The sequence below is a fragment of the Eptesicus fuscus genome, chromosome 1 (assembly GCF_027574615.1).
Source record: "Eptesicus fuscus isolate TK198812 chromosome 1, DD_ASM_mEF_20220401, whole genome shotgun sequence".
NCBI classification, from domain to species: Eukaryota; Metazoa; Chordata; class Mammalia; order Chiroptera; family Vespertilionidae; genus Eptesicus; species Eptesicus fuscus.
Genome location: NC_072473.1, coordinates 69,856,385 through 69,871,727, shown reverse-complemented (window position 1 = coordinate 69,871,727; position 15,343 = coordinate 69,856,385). Strand labels below are relative to the sequence as shown.

The window sequence follows — 15,343 nt, the reverse complement described above, 5'->3', positions numbered from 1 at the left end:
CCTATCTAATAAAGAGGGAATATGCTAATTGACCCTCACACCATCACATAGATGACAGCTCCCACAGCCAATAAGGAGGAAATATGCTAATTGACTGGCCCACCCTCAAAGATGGTGGCACCCACAGCCAATAAGGAGGGAATATGCTAATTGACTGCCCCACCCTCAAAGATGGCGGTGTCCACAGCCAATAAGGAGGGAATATGCTAATTGACTGTCACGCCTTCAAAGATGGTGGCACTCACAGCCACAAGATGGTGGCACCCAGTCCTCTCAGCCTCGACGTGGCAGCAGGTGCATGGCAAGGCTGGGCCCGCCCCACTCGCCTGCCTCCGGAGTCCCCCAGTCCCCTCAGCCCCTCAGCTGCCTAGGGCTGGCCCGAGGCACTGGTAAGCCTCAGATGGTGGCTGCCCAGCCACCCAGGGCTGGCCTGAGGCACAGGCAAGCCTAGGATGGTGGCTGCCCAGCCAACGCCTGAGGCACAGGCAAGCCTCAGATGTTGGCTGCCCAGCTGCCCAGGGCTGGCCCAAGGTGCAGACAAGCCTTGAGTGGTGGCTGCCCAGTTGCCCAGGGCCGCCCGAGGCTCAGGTAACCAAAGCCGGCAGTGGCAGCAGCAGATGTGTGATGGGGCATTGCCTTCCCGTGATCACTGGGTCACCTCCTGCCCCTGAGGGCTCCCTGATTGTGACAGGGGGCAGGCCTGGCTGAGGGACCTTCCCCTCCAGTTCATGAATTTTCAGGCACCAGGCCTCTAGTTTTATATAATGCTGGTTTGGTGGTGATGGACTCCTTTAACTTTCTCTTGTCTGTGAAGCTCTTTATCTGACCTTCAACTCTAAATAATAGCTTTGCTGCGTAGAGTAATCTTGGTTGTAGGTTCTTGCTATTCATCATTTTGTATATTTCTTGCCACTCCCTTCTAGCCTTCATACTTTCTTTTGAGAAATCAGCTGACATTCTTATGGGTACTCCCTTGTAGGTAACTAAGATTTTCTCTTGCTACTTTTAAGATTCTCTCTTTGTCTTTTGCCCTTGGCATTTTAATTATGATGTGTCTTGGTGTGGTCCTCTTTGGATTCCTCTTGTTTGGGGTTCTCTGTGCTTCCTGGACTTGTAAGTCTATTTCTTTCACCAGGTAGGGGAAGTTTTCTGTCATTATTTCTTCAAATAGGTTTTCAATATCTTGCTCTCTCTTTTCTTCTGGCCCCCTATAATTTGGATATTGGTATGCTTGAAGTTGTCCCAGAGGCTCCTTACACTATTTTCATATTTTTGGATTATTTTTCCTTTTTGCTTTTCTGATTGGGTGTTTTTTGCTTCTTTGTATTTGAAATATTTGACTTGATTCTTGGGATCCTCTAGTCTGCTGTTGGATCTCTGTATATTATTCTTTATTTCAGTCAGTGTATGCTTAATTTTTGATTGGTCCTTTTCCATATCCTTGAAGGTCTTACTAAATTTCTCTGAGGTTTCTACAAGATTCTTGAGTAACCTTATAATCGTGGTTTTGAACTCTATATCAAGTATTTTGCTTTCATCCATTTCTTTCATTTGGGACTTGTTTCTTTGTCTCCACATTTTGGCTGCTTCCCTGTGTTTGTTTCTATGTACTAGTTAACTGCTAAGTCTCCTTGAGTAGACAGAGTGGCCTTGTGTGGTAGGTGTCCTATAGGGCCCAGTGGCTCAGCCTCCCCAGTCACCTGAGGTGGACGCTCTTAGTGCACCCTTTTGTGGGCTGTTTGCACAGCCTTGTTGTAGTTAACCCTTGATTGTTGTTGGTATCACTGTGAGGAATTGACCTCCAGGCCAATTGGCTGTGAGGACCAGCTGTGTCTACACTGGAAGATTTGTTGTGCAGGAGACACCCTTATGGGACAGGGCTTGCTTCAGTGGGGCTTTGGTGCTCACAGAGTCTGCCCCTTGAGTGTGTCTTTTATGGATGTGAAGAGTTGTAATCTGGTATGGTCTCACACTGACCACTGGGTACACTGGCTCTTGGATCTCCAAGGAGGTGCAAGGTCAGCCACTGTCTGGGGCCACCCAGCAGGAGCTACAGAGACATCTGCAGATTACTCCTCTTTGTATGGGGTTTGGAAGTGTCCAGACGAGGCCCAGCTGTGAAGCAAGGCTGGCTGCTGTTGCCAGGCCTTGGGCCTTCTTTTGGAAGCTCCTTGGCTCTCTGACTCAGCTGCAGTTTGACAGGTTTTAGGTGGAGAAAGGACAGGCCATTCATATGCAAAAGCCGATATGCACAGCTTGGGTGGGGCAGGGTCTCTGAGAATCACCAGGGTGGAGCAAACAGCAATGGCTGCCAGTCAGCCCTGCATCAGAGAGCTCCCCGGGTCTCCACATCCTGCGCCCCTGTGGAGGAACAAATATCGCTGTGAGCACCTCTGAGAGAAAGCCGCCCTCACGTTCCTGTCCCGATGCCAGACAGTCCAGTTTCTCTGGGTCTCCCAGAGTCTCGCCTGGATCTGGAGTTCAGAGCAAGTGGAAGCTTGTATCTCCCTCCCAATTAAAAGAGCAGCACATCCAGGTGCCAGCACTTTCTGCACCTCCACACCTCTTACCAGTCTCAATGCGCTTTCTTCACCTCTCTAGTTGTGGAACTTCCAGCCAGCCAGCTTTCCCTCAGTTCTGGGTGGTAGTTGTTCTGCCTTTTAGTTGTAATTTTGATGTGGTTGTGAGAGGCAGCAAGTATAGGTGTTTACTTATGCCACCATCTTGGTTCTCCCATAGTTACTTTTATTATTGCAATAGAAGCCTCACTGATTTCTTTGCCTTTGATCCACTGCCTTTAAACTGATCTTACTGAGACTAAAATCTAAGTATAATCTCTACCTTGCTTAAAATTCTTTTGTGTCTATTCATTGTCTATAAAATTGGTACATCATAGTCACTTCATGGTCTGGACCCTGTCTATCTCTCCAGCCTTGACTTTGGACAATTTCCTCCATAGAGATGGAGTCAACTGGAACTCACAGCTGGGCAGAGCAATGGAGCATATACATACAACTTCATCTACATCCTATATCATGAAGGAAAATAATTTTCTAATTATTGCAGACATCATGTAGGAAATTAATTATGCAACTTATGAGATATAAGTTATGGATGCATTTGTTGTAAAATTCTTTGTCTAAGCTTTTAAAAAAAGGAAAGTTTTGAGAGAAGTCTCATGTAAAACCTATATTTACTGTGTTAGGTGGTGCCTCCTCAACAATGTTACTCATGTCATGTCCCCAATGCTTTTGTTATACTTTATTGGTACTGAGCACTCTCTGCTTTTTAACACTAGGACATTTAAACATGATATACTCTTTTTGGATTTTCCTTCCTCCCCTTGTCTACCTGGAAAATTGCCATTTAGCTTTCAAAACACTGCCTAGAGGTTACCAGTTCCTGAAACCCTTCCCTGGTCTCTACTGCTTCATTGAGTTCATCACACTTTCCCTTACTCTATTTTTGTATCTTGTTCAGACTTCAAATGTTGCACTTATTATACTTCATATAATTAGTTTTATGTGGTTTCCTCTTGAACAGATTTTGAGATCTTTTAAAGCATGTCTTATTTGTTAAGAAGATTGAGTTAAAATAGAGGTCAAAGCAATGTGCTATGTAAGCATAAAAAGAGGAGTGATTAATTCTGATTCGGGAGAGCAGGGAAAGTGGCACAAAGCACATGAAATTTAAGTAGATTGTTCATTTATTAGTACTGTTATTCAGTGCCTTTCTATGTTGCAGGCACTGTTATTGGGGCTGGATGCATATTTAGTAGTGGACAAGACTAACACAATCCCTGACATCATAGAGCTCAGTCTAGTTGGTGAGTCAGAAGTTAAACTAAAGGAAGAAAATCCTGTAAATAAATTAAAAATATACATTATAAAACACACTAAAAAGGGAAAGCTCAAGGTGCTATGAAAGCACCTAATTTGGATTAGAAAGGTTAGGGAAGTCCATGCTGAGTCCCTTAAGCTTAGACCAGAATAATGAGTAGAAGTTAGCCAGTGAAGAGTTGGGAAAAGATTATTCCAGGCAGAGAGAAAAGCACATGCAGATACCTCAAAGCAGAAAGAGGTTGTGTTTGAAGAGTAAAAGATATGGTTGTCATACAATGAATGAATATGAGAGTTGCTTGAGATAAGGCTGAAGACATGGGAAGGAACCATGTCACACACAATTGTATCTATTAGGACTATTTTTGGCTCATGTAACAGAAAGCAAATTAGGAGGTTTAACAAAAGGAGTTTATTTTTCTGATATAATGGAGCCTCAATCTCAGTAGTTGAGGACTCATGCAAGTTCCACCTTTTTGTTCTGTGGTCCTATGAGCATGACTTCCCTTTTTGTGCTTCTAAGATGGTTGTTTTACCTCCAGGCAAGAAAACAGGAGATAATGCAAAGGGCAAGACATGTGACTGCTGAGTCTGTCTGTTTCCATCAGTTTTCCTGGATCCTTATCCTATACATCTCTGCTTATTTTCTTGGCCAGAACTGGGTTGGATGACCACCGTTAGCTAAAATGGAGTCTGGGGAGGTTTTATTTTCAACTCAGCCTATTACTATCCCTAACAAAATCCTGGTTTTGTTATAGAAGGGGGAAACATTGAGTAGGCAACTTACAGTTTCTGCCACAAGGGCCATGGGAAAGGACTTGAAGTTTATTCTAAGAACAACGGAAATTTAGCAAAGGGTTTTAAGCACGGAGGATACACAGCTCCTTCTATGTTTATTAGCATTCTTCTGGCTGTTGTGAGAATACATTGTAAGGGGGCAAGAATTGTAAAAGGTTGACAAGTTAGGAGGTGATGGTGGCTTGGACTAAGGAAGTGGTAGTGGAGATGGATTTGGGATATATATATATATATATATATATATATATATATGATTGATTTCACAGAGGAATGGAGAGGGAAAAAGAGATAGAGACGTCAATGATGAGAATCATTGATTGGTTGCCTCCTGCATGCCCCCCACTGGGGATTGAGCCTGCAATCGGGGCATATGCCCTTGACCGGAATGAAGCTCGGGGCCCTTCAGTCCACAGGACAATGCTCTATCTATTAAGCCAAACTTCCCAGGGTTGAGATATATTTTAGAGATAGCATGTACTTGGTGATAGATTAAATATACAGGGTGAAAGAAAGGGATAAAAAATGATTCATAGCCCTGGCTGGTGTATCTCAGTGGTTAGAGTTCAGGCACACACACCAAAGGGTTTCAGGTTCGATTCCCAATCAAGGGCACATAACTGGGTTGCAGGTTTGATCCCAACCCCAGTCGAGGCGAGGCACGAACAGGAGGCAACCAATCAATGGGTCTCTCTCTCTCTCTCTCTCTCTCTCTCTCTCTCTCTCTCTCTCTCTCTCTCTCTCTCTCTCTCCCTCTCTTCCTGTCTCCCTTCCACTCTCTTTTTAAAAAAATCAATGGAAATAATATCCTCAGGTGAGGATTAACAACAACAACAACAAAAATTGATTCATGTGTTTCTGTTTTATGAATGAGGATGGAAAATGGTGCCATTTTGGGGGATTAGTAAACACAGAGGAGGACCAGTTTGGAGTGATGTTTTGTACATGTTGAATTTGAGGTATGCGTGAAGCATATAAGAGGAAATGACTAGTTGGCAATTGGGCATATGTGTCTAGAGCTAAGAAAGGCATGTAGTGACAATATACATTTGGGAGCCTTTTGCCTATAAACAGTATTCAAAGCTATGGTTGTTGAGAATAGAAAGAGAAAGAGGCTCAAGACTGAGTTCCGGGGAATCTTCACAGTTATTTATTTTTAAAAATACTTTTAGAATGGCTTTCATATTTTTGTAAAAAAGAAAGAGATACATACTCATTATGAAAAGCAAGCAATATACAAAAGTGCAAAAAAGAGGGAAAAATTCCTTCATATCTGCACCAACCAAGAATAACCATTATTGTACCTCAGTTTTCTTATGTGAGTAAAGAAGCATATAAATATACTTCTTTATAAGATTATTGTGATAACTTAATGGGATAATCCATTTAAAGTGCTTACTCTGCTACCTGGCAGAAAGTAAACCCTTCATAAACATTACTAGCTAAGATTTATAAACATTATTCTAAACATCATTTATATTATACAGGATTAGTAAATGGATAGATAGAAAAAATTTAATAACAATAATATACATACTTTAATTAAACCAAAGAAAAATCAGAGTGAAAGTAAAGAAATTTATAAACTCCAGATAAATGTTTTTACCCCTCAAGAGATGTAGTCCCAGAAAGACTATTTTAAAGTTAAGATCAAAGATTTGTAAAAGAGATTGTAGGCATTATATTTTTATCTCTATGTTTCAATTTTTGCTAGTGTTACCTGATTCCCTAGGTAGTTAGTTAAGAATATGAGTCCTAGAGATAGCCTACTTGGACTCAAATTAGTTCTGGTACTTACTAGTTATCTGGTGGGTAAATTATTTAATTTCTATGTGCCTCAGTTTTCTCATTTCTAGAATGAGGATTATAAAGAGCCTACTTCATTGGGTTGCTGTGAGGAATAAAAAAATTAATACATATAAAATACTTGGTACAGTGCTTGGTATATAATAAATTATTATTATAAACATGAAGAAATGAGCCCCTTTGCACTTCCCCTCCCATCTCTTGATTTTTGTTAGCTATATTGTTATTTTTACCTTCTCATATTTTATGACACCGACATTTTATCCACCTAGAATTCTCTAAGTTGTTTGGTTTTGGTTTGGTGTTTAAATGAATTCAGTGCTTACCACTAGTCTTTTTATCACACTTTCTTCCCATTACAAAAGTACATCCTTGCTGGCTTGCTTCTTTATTTCTGAGTTCTTTATTTTTCTATATCTCTTGGTTGTCTAGATTTTATCATTTACTTGTGATTTTTTAAATGAGGCACTTATAAATGTTACATTTCTTGCACTTTTGCATGCTTGAGAATATCTGTCTGTTTTAGGGAAAAATGTAGAATATAAAATTCTTGGTCACCCTTTGGTTCCCTCAGGAGTTTGTCAGTATTACTCCATGGGCTTTTGTCATTGTGGGTTACACTGATCCTTTAACAATGGCCTCTCATTTCCTCCTTTGGTTGGCCATATTTTATTGTAGAAATTCCAGCATTAGAAGTCAGATGATGGAGGAAGAGGAGCTGGCAAATAAGACTGAAATGGAATGGCCAGGAAAATGGGAAGAAAACACTGAGGTGTCACAAAAGCCAAGAGAAGAATGTGTTTGACAAAGAAGGCAGTAGTGAACTCTATCAAAACTTCTGCAAGGTTGAAAGGTTGTGAAAAATAGGATTTGCATGGGGGAAATTTGGAAGAGCATTCTTGGCTACAAGAATAAAATGAGCAAAGTTATATAGGTATTTAAGTATGTGTTTGGGGAGTGGGAGTACTGAGTAGTCCATTGTAGATGAAATATTGATTGCATGGGAGACATTGTTATGACAAATCAAGTTATTCAGATTTTTCCCCCTTCAGGATGCCTTGTTTTTCCCCCCTCTGCCTCTTCACCTAACTCTTCATCTGGATTGAAGAAAAATATTTCTAAGTTATCTTTATTTTATTCCCTCCTTTAGTGTCTTCCATATTTTTCTTTTTTTTATAAATCTTATAAAATAACTTTTATAGTCACAAAGTTAGCAAATCAAAGAGCTTCAATTTTTCTATTTTTTCTTTGGAATAAAAGGAATTGACTTTTTAGTTATGTTTTGTCCACAAATCAATTAATGAATTCAATAAATATTGAATATCAAAGTAACTACTGTAGTGCATAAAACAGTGTAGTGAGAAAGACATGTAAGGCAAGGATCACAGCCCAGTGTGTGATAAGTGCTATCTCAAGCACCCTGTTCCCAAGCAGTTCAGGATGATTGGGACCACAGAGGAGGGTACCTAAACAAGCTTTGCAAGGTTAGAGGGAGGGGAAGATGATTCAGGGCAGGCTTCTGGGAGAAAGTGATGAAGAATTCAAGACTTGTAAGATGAATTGTCAGGCAAATGTGTCGGCAGAGACAATGTTCCAGGCAGAGGAAAATCTCGTACAAAAGCTTCAAAATGTGAAAGAGAATGGAACGATCGAGCAACTGAAAGAATTTTAGTGGGGGAGGCATATTTAAATTTTTTCCTTTATGAAAGAAGTATATCCTCACTGGCAAATAATTCATCAAAAATAAGAAGTAAGAAAATCAAAGTTTCTTCCCACTCTTACAAATTCTCAGTATTAACCACTATAACAATCTTATGAGTATTATTTCATATTCTTTACTATTCAAGTGAAAAGACATACTCATTTATACATGTATATAGTATTAATCATTTAAAATATATGATATTACAAAATTATTCATATGATTTTCTGGTGCTTGATCTTGCCACTAAGAAATATATCAACACATCTTCATTGTCAATACAAGAAGCCATTCTTTATAGCTAAATGACATTACATATACAATAGAATGTACTGCATTTCTTTCAACTGGCTACCTATTGATGAATATAGGTTACCTCTAGTTTTTTTTTTTATGAAGCATTATAAAGAATGCTGCAATAAGCCTACTAGTACATTATAAATATTTTGGCCCACTTCTGTAAGCATTTCTATAGGATAGATTCTCAGTAGGGTTAGTTAGCTTCCCAGGACTGTCATGAATAATGGCAAACTTGGTGGCTGAAAATAAAAGAAATTTATTCTCTCACAGGTCTTTCCCTTTTCCTAGTTTTTCATGGCTCTGGGCAATACTTGGCATTCCTTGGTTTGTAGCGGCATCTCTGCCTTTGTCTTGACATGCCATTATTCCTTTTGTGTGGATTTGTGTATCTCTAAATATCCCCCTTCTTGTAAGGATGGCAGTCATTAAATTTAGGCTGAAAAAATTACTTCTCATTTTAATTATAGTCCTGTTAGTATGTCTTCTGCTAATTGCTTGTTAATATCCCTTGCCTAATTCTATTATTTTTTTAAAGAAAAAACTTTAGATTAGAGATTGAGAGGTGTGGAGGATCTACCTAATACATAGTCACAAAACCAAACAGACAGCCAAAATGAGGAGACAAAGAAACAATCCCCAAATGAAAGAACTAGAGAATTCTCCAGAAGAGCTAAATAAAGCAGAGATAAGAAATTTATCTGAAACAGAGTTCAGAGTAATGATGGTAAAGATGCTCAACAGCATGAAAAAAGATAATGGTAATTATGAAAAAAGAAGAGTATGAGATAAAGAATGACAACACAAATAAAGAACACATTGGAAGGAATACACAGCAGATTAAGGGAAGCTGAGGATCAAATCAGTGAATTAGAAGACAGAGTTGAAAATATCACTCAATCAGAAAACCAAAAACAAAAACAAAACAAAACAAAAACACAACAAAACAATTAAAAAGCAGGAGGACAGCTTAAGGGAGCTGTGGGACAATGTGAAACATAACAATATTAGAATAGCAGGTGTGCCAGAAGAGGCAGAAAGGGAGAAAGGAACAGAGAATGTGTTTGAAGAAATAATGGCAGAAAACTTCCCTAACCTGGTAAAGGAAAAAGTCATACAAGTTCAGGAGGCACAGAGAACCCCAAACAAGAAGAACTCAAATAGGCCCACACCCAGACACATCATAGTTAAAATGTCAAAAAGTAAAGACAAAGAGAGAATATTAAAGCCAGCAAGAGAAAAGAAAACTGTTACCTACAAAGGAGTTCCCATAAGGCTGACACCTGATTTTTCATCAGAAACTCTACAGGCCAGAAGGGGATGGCATGAAGTATTCAAGGTAATGGAAAGCAAGGATCTGAGATCAAGATTACTATATCCAGCAAGGCTATCATTCACAATAGATGGTCAAATAAAGAGCTTCCCAGAAAAAAAATAAGCTAAAGGAGTACATCACCACCAAGACAGCATTACAAGAAATGCTAAAGGGAATATGCTGCTGCTTTTCTGAATAAGATGTGGATGGAGAGGAGCATCACTGGTATTCTGTTGAAGCCTGAAAGAGAAGTTATGCTCAAGACTATGATGTCTGACAAAAAAGAAAAGAATTACTGCTAAGAGAACTTTGCTGAAGGACTTTCTAAAACAGAGGCACTCAGATCTGGCTGCTCATTGGAATCACCAGGAGAAACCAAAATATTGATGCCTATGTTTATCCCCAGGGGCTGTTGTACATGAAGAGTCAATTGGAGGAAACTAAAAGTTTGAAATATAGTGGTTTTTATTGGCTGAGTTATGGCCCTCTCCCATTGGCTGAGCTGTTAATTGGACAAGACTTCTCTTCCTCCCACTGAGGTTCAAGAATCAGAAGAATGGGAGGAAATCAAGATGGCGGCATAGGTTAAGCACCTAACCTGCAGCCTGGCACAACAATTTCAAGAATACAACTAAAGGTCAAAACGGACATCATCCAGAACCACAGGAAAACTGGATGACTGAAATGCCCACAACTAGAAGGAAAGAGAAAACCACAGGGAAAATCAGAGAAGCCGTAGGAGCCTGAGGTATGGAGACATGGGCGGAGACATGGGTGCACGCGCGAGTGAGGAGGACAGAGCCGCAGAAGACAGGGTGGCTGACGGCCTGGCCGGCATTCTCTAGCAGGAAGGAGATAAAAGATCCAGATTGCGCTGAACCCCAGCTCCAACTGCACAGAATCCCAGTCCTGGGCGAGACCCTGGGAAGCCAGGCGCATGCCGGGGGAATCTGGGCTGTGGGGCGGAGGCACAGAGGAGCCGCGGAAGGCAGAGCTTCAGAGGTGCACACGCGAATGCGCACAGAGGATGGACTGTTGTCTATGCCGCTGAATTGCCCTGGCGGGGAGGAGACAGGGGCTCCGGACCGTGCTGAACCCCAGTTCCAGCTGCACCAGGCCCCAGCACCGGGCAAGACCGTGGGAAGCCAGGCTCATGCTGGGGGAACCTGGGCTGTGAGGCGGAGACGCAGGGGAATGGTGAAGGGCAGAGCACCGGAGGCACGCACGGGAATGCGCGCAGAGGATGATCTGTTGACTGTGCCACTGGATAGCCCTGGCGGGGAGGAGACAAAGGAGCCAGACTGCTCTGAGCCCCAGTTCCGACTACACTGAAACCCAGTTCCGGGTGAGAATCTGGGAATCCAGATTCATTGGGGGAGAGACTAGACTGTTTGGCGGGGGGTGAAACTCCAGGGCGCTTTTCTCTCAGAGGTGTTTGCAGGGAGTACAGAGGGACACTGAGACCGAGGAACCTCATAGGGTGGGGCTGATGGGAAGCCAAGGCTATAGGCTCCACCTTAAAACTCCGCCCCATCCAAGCTGAGCACAGAGGCTTTTACAATTTTGCAAGACTAGTTGAATAAGGCTGTCTCCCGGCTTAGACACAGCTGATCCTCACAGCCAATTGGACTGGAGGGCAAATCCTCCCAGTGTACCAACAACAACCAAGGCTTAACAACACCAAGATTTTGCACTCAGCCCACAAAGGGGGGTACCAAGAGCGACCACCTAGGGAGATTGGAGAAGCTGAGCTACCGGCCCCTATAGGTCACTGACCACACAAAGCCACTCCATCAACATAGGGAGGCAGCCAAAAGATGGAGACACCGAAGGAGGTCATGAATAGAAGGGATGAAGGAAAGTAAACTAATGGACGACACAGTGTTCAGAAACACATTTATAAGGTTACTTAAGAATCTTCTGGAGGACCGAGATGGCGGCATAGGGCAGAAGCCTGATTGTTGCCTACCACAACAATTTTGAGACTGCACCTGGAGGGCAGAGCAGACACCATCCGGAACAATGGCTGGAGGAGTTGCTGGGAGGGGTTTGATCGATGGGAGTTAGGATCGGGAAGACGGGGCCCCACTGGGTCCCGGATCTGGGTGCGCTCGCCCGGCAACTGGTCGCCGCTGCAGGCCCGAGTGCCACCACAGTGACCTTAGACTAGCCCGCCGCCATGCGAGTTCCGCGGCGGCCACCCCGGAGCTCTGAGAGGATGGCCAAAGGAATTGCTGAGAGGGAATTGACCGACAGGAATTGGAATTGAGAAGACAAGGCCCCTCTGGGTCCTGGGCCCGGGTGAGGCTGCGCGTCCCTGGGTCCGGGCGAGGCCACGCGCCCCTGGGCCCGGGTGAGGCTGGGTCCCGGGTCCGGGTGAGGCCACGCCCCTGGGTCTAGGAGAAGCCATGCGCCCCCGGGTCTGGGTGATGTCGCACGCCCCTGGGCCCGGGAGAGGCCACGCACCCCTTGGTCTGGGTGAGGCCACTCGCCCCTGGGTCCGGGTGAGGCTGGGTCCTGGGTCCCAGTGAGGCTGCGCCCCTGGGTCCGGGAGAGGCCACGTGCCCCTGAGTCCGGGTGAGGCCATGCACCTCTGGGTCTGGGTGAAGCTGGATCCCGGGTCCAGGTGAGGCCATGCACCCCTGGATCCGGGTGAGGCTGGGTCCTGGGTCCCAGTGAGGCCACGCCCCTGGGTCCAGGAGAGGCCACGCGCCCCTGGGTCCAGGTGAGGCCATGCGCCCTTGGGTCCGGGTGTAGCTGAATCCCGGATCCGGGTGAGGCCGTGCGCCCCTGGATCCTGGTGAGGCTGGGTCCCGGGTCTGGGTGAGGCTGCAAGCCCCTAGGTCTGGGTAAAGCTGGATCCCGGGTCCGGGTGAGGCTGTACGCCCCTGGATCCGGGTGAGGCTGGGTCCTGGGTCCGGGTGAGGCCGCACCCCTGGGTCCGGGTGTAGCTGGATCCCGGGTCCGGGTGAGGCTGTTCAGCCCTGGATCCAGGTGAGGCTGGGTCCTGGGTCCAGGTGAGGCCACGCCCCTGGGCCCGGGAGAGGCCATGCGCCCCTGAGTCCAGGTGAGGCCACCTGCCCCTGGGTCTGGGTGTAGCTGGATCCTGGGTCCGGGTGAGGCTGTGTGCTCCTGGATCCTGGAGAGGCTGGGTCCCAGGTCCGGGCGAGGCCGCGAACCCCTAGGTCTGGGTGAAGCTGGATCCCGGGTCCGGGTAACTCTGTGCGCCCCTGGATCCGGGTGAGGCTGGGTCCCGGGACCGGGTGAGGCCACGTGCCCCTGAGTCTGGGTGAAGCTGCACCCCTGGGTCCGGATGAGACCAAACCAGAGGGAGTCAGACCTGCATTACCACCATTGGTCCACCACCCAGAGCTGAAAAGTCAGTGCCAACATGTACACATAAGGAACTGGTGGACACTGAAAATGGGTCTCAAAAGAACTGTTGGTCCAGAAAGAAACTTACTACAGACTGATTCATTTGCCTGTCAGCATAACTATTATTGCTCGTCTCACATTCGGTTCTTATAAGTATATTTCTAGTAACACATGATCTCACTCATCCAGGGGAAATGATGAACAACATAGACTGATGAACAAGAACACAACCAGAAACAAAGAAGCATTGATCGGACTGTCGGGCCTCAGAGGGAGGGTAGGGGAAGGTGGGAGTAGGGGGGAGAGATCAACCAAAGGACTTGTGTGCATGCATACAAGCCTAACCAATGGTTAAGGACAACAGGGGGGTGGGATGGGCTATGGGAATGGGGGGATGAGGACAAATATGTGACACCTTAATCAATAAAGAAAAAAAAATATCCTCAGGTGAGGATTTAAAAAAAAAAGAAATGTTAAAGGGATTGCTGTAATGAGAAGAAGAAACAGAGAGAAAACTAGCCATACAGAATTAAAATGACAATAAATAAGTACCTCTCAATAATAACCATAAATGCAAATGGAATAAATGTTCCAATCAAAAGGGGAAGGGTAGTTGAATGGATACAAAAACATGACCCAACTATATGCTGTCTACAAGAGACCCACCTCAAAACAAGACACACACAGGATGGAAATTTTTTTTTTCCATGCAAAGGGAAAAGGAAAAAAAGCTGGAGTAGCAATACTCATATACAACAAAATAGAATTTAAAATGAAGGCCATCATAAGTGACAACAAAGGTCACTGCATAATACTAAAGAAATCCATCCAATAAGAGGATATAACCCTGGTAAACATATATGCACCCAATAAAAGGAGCATCTAAATATATATACTTCTAGAGGACTTTAACAAATAGATTGACAACATTGAAGTCATAGTAGGGGACTATAACACCCTGCTGACTTCACTGGATAGATCTTCCAGCCAAAAACTTAACAAGGAAACAGAGACTCTAAAGGACACACTGGATCAGATGGATTTAATTGACATTTATAAAAAATTTCACCCCAGAGCAGCAGAATATACATTCTTCTCAAGTGCACATGGATCATTCACAAAGATAGACCACATGTTAGGACACAAAACAAGTCTCTACAAGTTAAAGAAGATTGAAATCATATCAAGCATCTTCTCAGATCACAGTGGAATGAAATTAGAAATCAACTACAGTAAAAACACCCCAAAACATTCAAACACCTGGAGGCTAAATAGCATGTTATTAAACAATGAATGGGTTACAAATGAGATCAAGAAAGAAATAAAAAACTTTCTGGAAACAAATGAACACACAACAGCCCCAAATCTCTGGGACATAGCAAAAACAGTCCTGAGGGAAGTTCACAAGTTCACAGTACTACAGGCATATCTAAAAAAAAGAAAGAAAGAAAGAAAGAAAGAAAGAAAGAAAGAAAGAAAGAAAGAAAGAAAGAAAGAAAGAAAGAAAGAAAGAAAGAAAAGAAAGAAAGAAAGGAAAAAGAGGCCTAGCTGGTTTGGCTCAGTGGATAGAGCGTCAACCTTCGAAGGGTCCTGGGTTTGATTCCAGTCAGGGGCACATGCCAGGGTTACAGGCTAAATCCCCAGTAGGGGGCATGCAAGAGGCAGTCGATCAATAATTCTGTCTCATCATTGATGTTTCTATCTCTCTCTACCTCTCCCTTCCTCTCTGAAATCAATAAAAATACATTAAAAAATACACAAGAAAAATCAACAATAAACTATTTAACTCTACAACTTAAAGAACAAGAAAGAGATCAACAAGAAAAGCCCTGAGTAAGTAGAAGGAAGGAAATAATAAAGATTAGAGTAGAAATAAATAACATAGAGACTAAAAAAAAAACACAAACAAAAAACAAAAAAATCAATGAAACCAAGAGCTGGTTCTTTGAAAGGATAAATAAAATTGATAAAGCATTAGCCAAACTCATCAAGAAACAAAGTGAGAGGACCCAAATAAATAAAATCAGAAACAAAAGTGGAGAAGTAACCATTGACACCACAGAAATATGAAGTATTGTAAGAAAACACTATGAACAACTATATGTCAACAAGTTGGGCAATGTGGATGAAATAGAGACAAATTCCTAGAAAAATACAATCTCCCAAAACTAAATCAGGAAGAATCAAAGAACCTGAATAAGCCAATAATAACTG

General features: G+C 43.3%; 1 protein-coding gene across 2 annotated transcripts in view; it reads left to right on the top strand.

The window, feature by feature from the left end:
- TSPAN6 (tetraspanin 6) overlaps positions 1–15,343 on the top strand; it is an 86,108-nt gene that overhangs the window by 58,352 nt on the left and 12,413 nt on the right. Inside the window, exon 8 of one of the 2 annotated variants that reach the window (XM_054720161.1) lies at positions 7,119–7,326. The exons of the other annotated variant lie outside the window; for it this stretch is intronic. The gene's annotated coding sequence lies outside the window, so the exon portion shown is untranslated. Of the gene's footprint in view, positions 1–7,118; positions 7,327–15,343 lie in introns of those variants that run through there. 2 annotated transcript variants of the gene reach the window in all.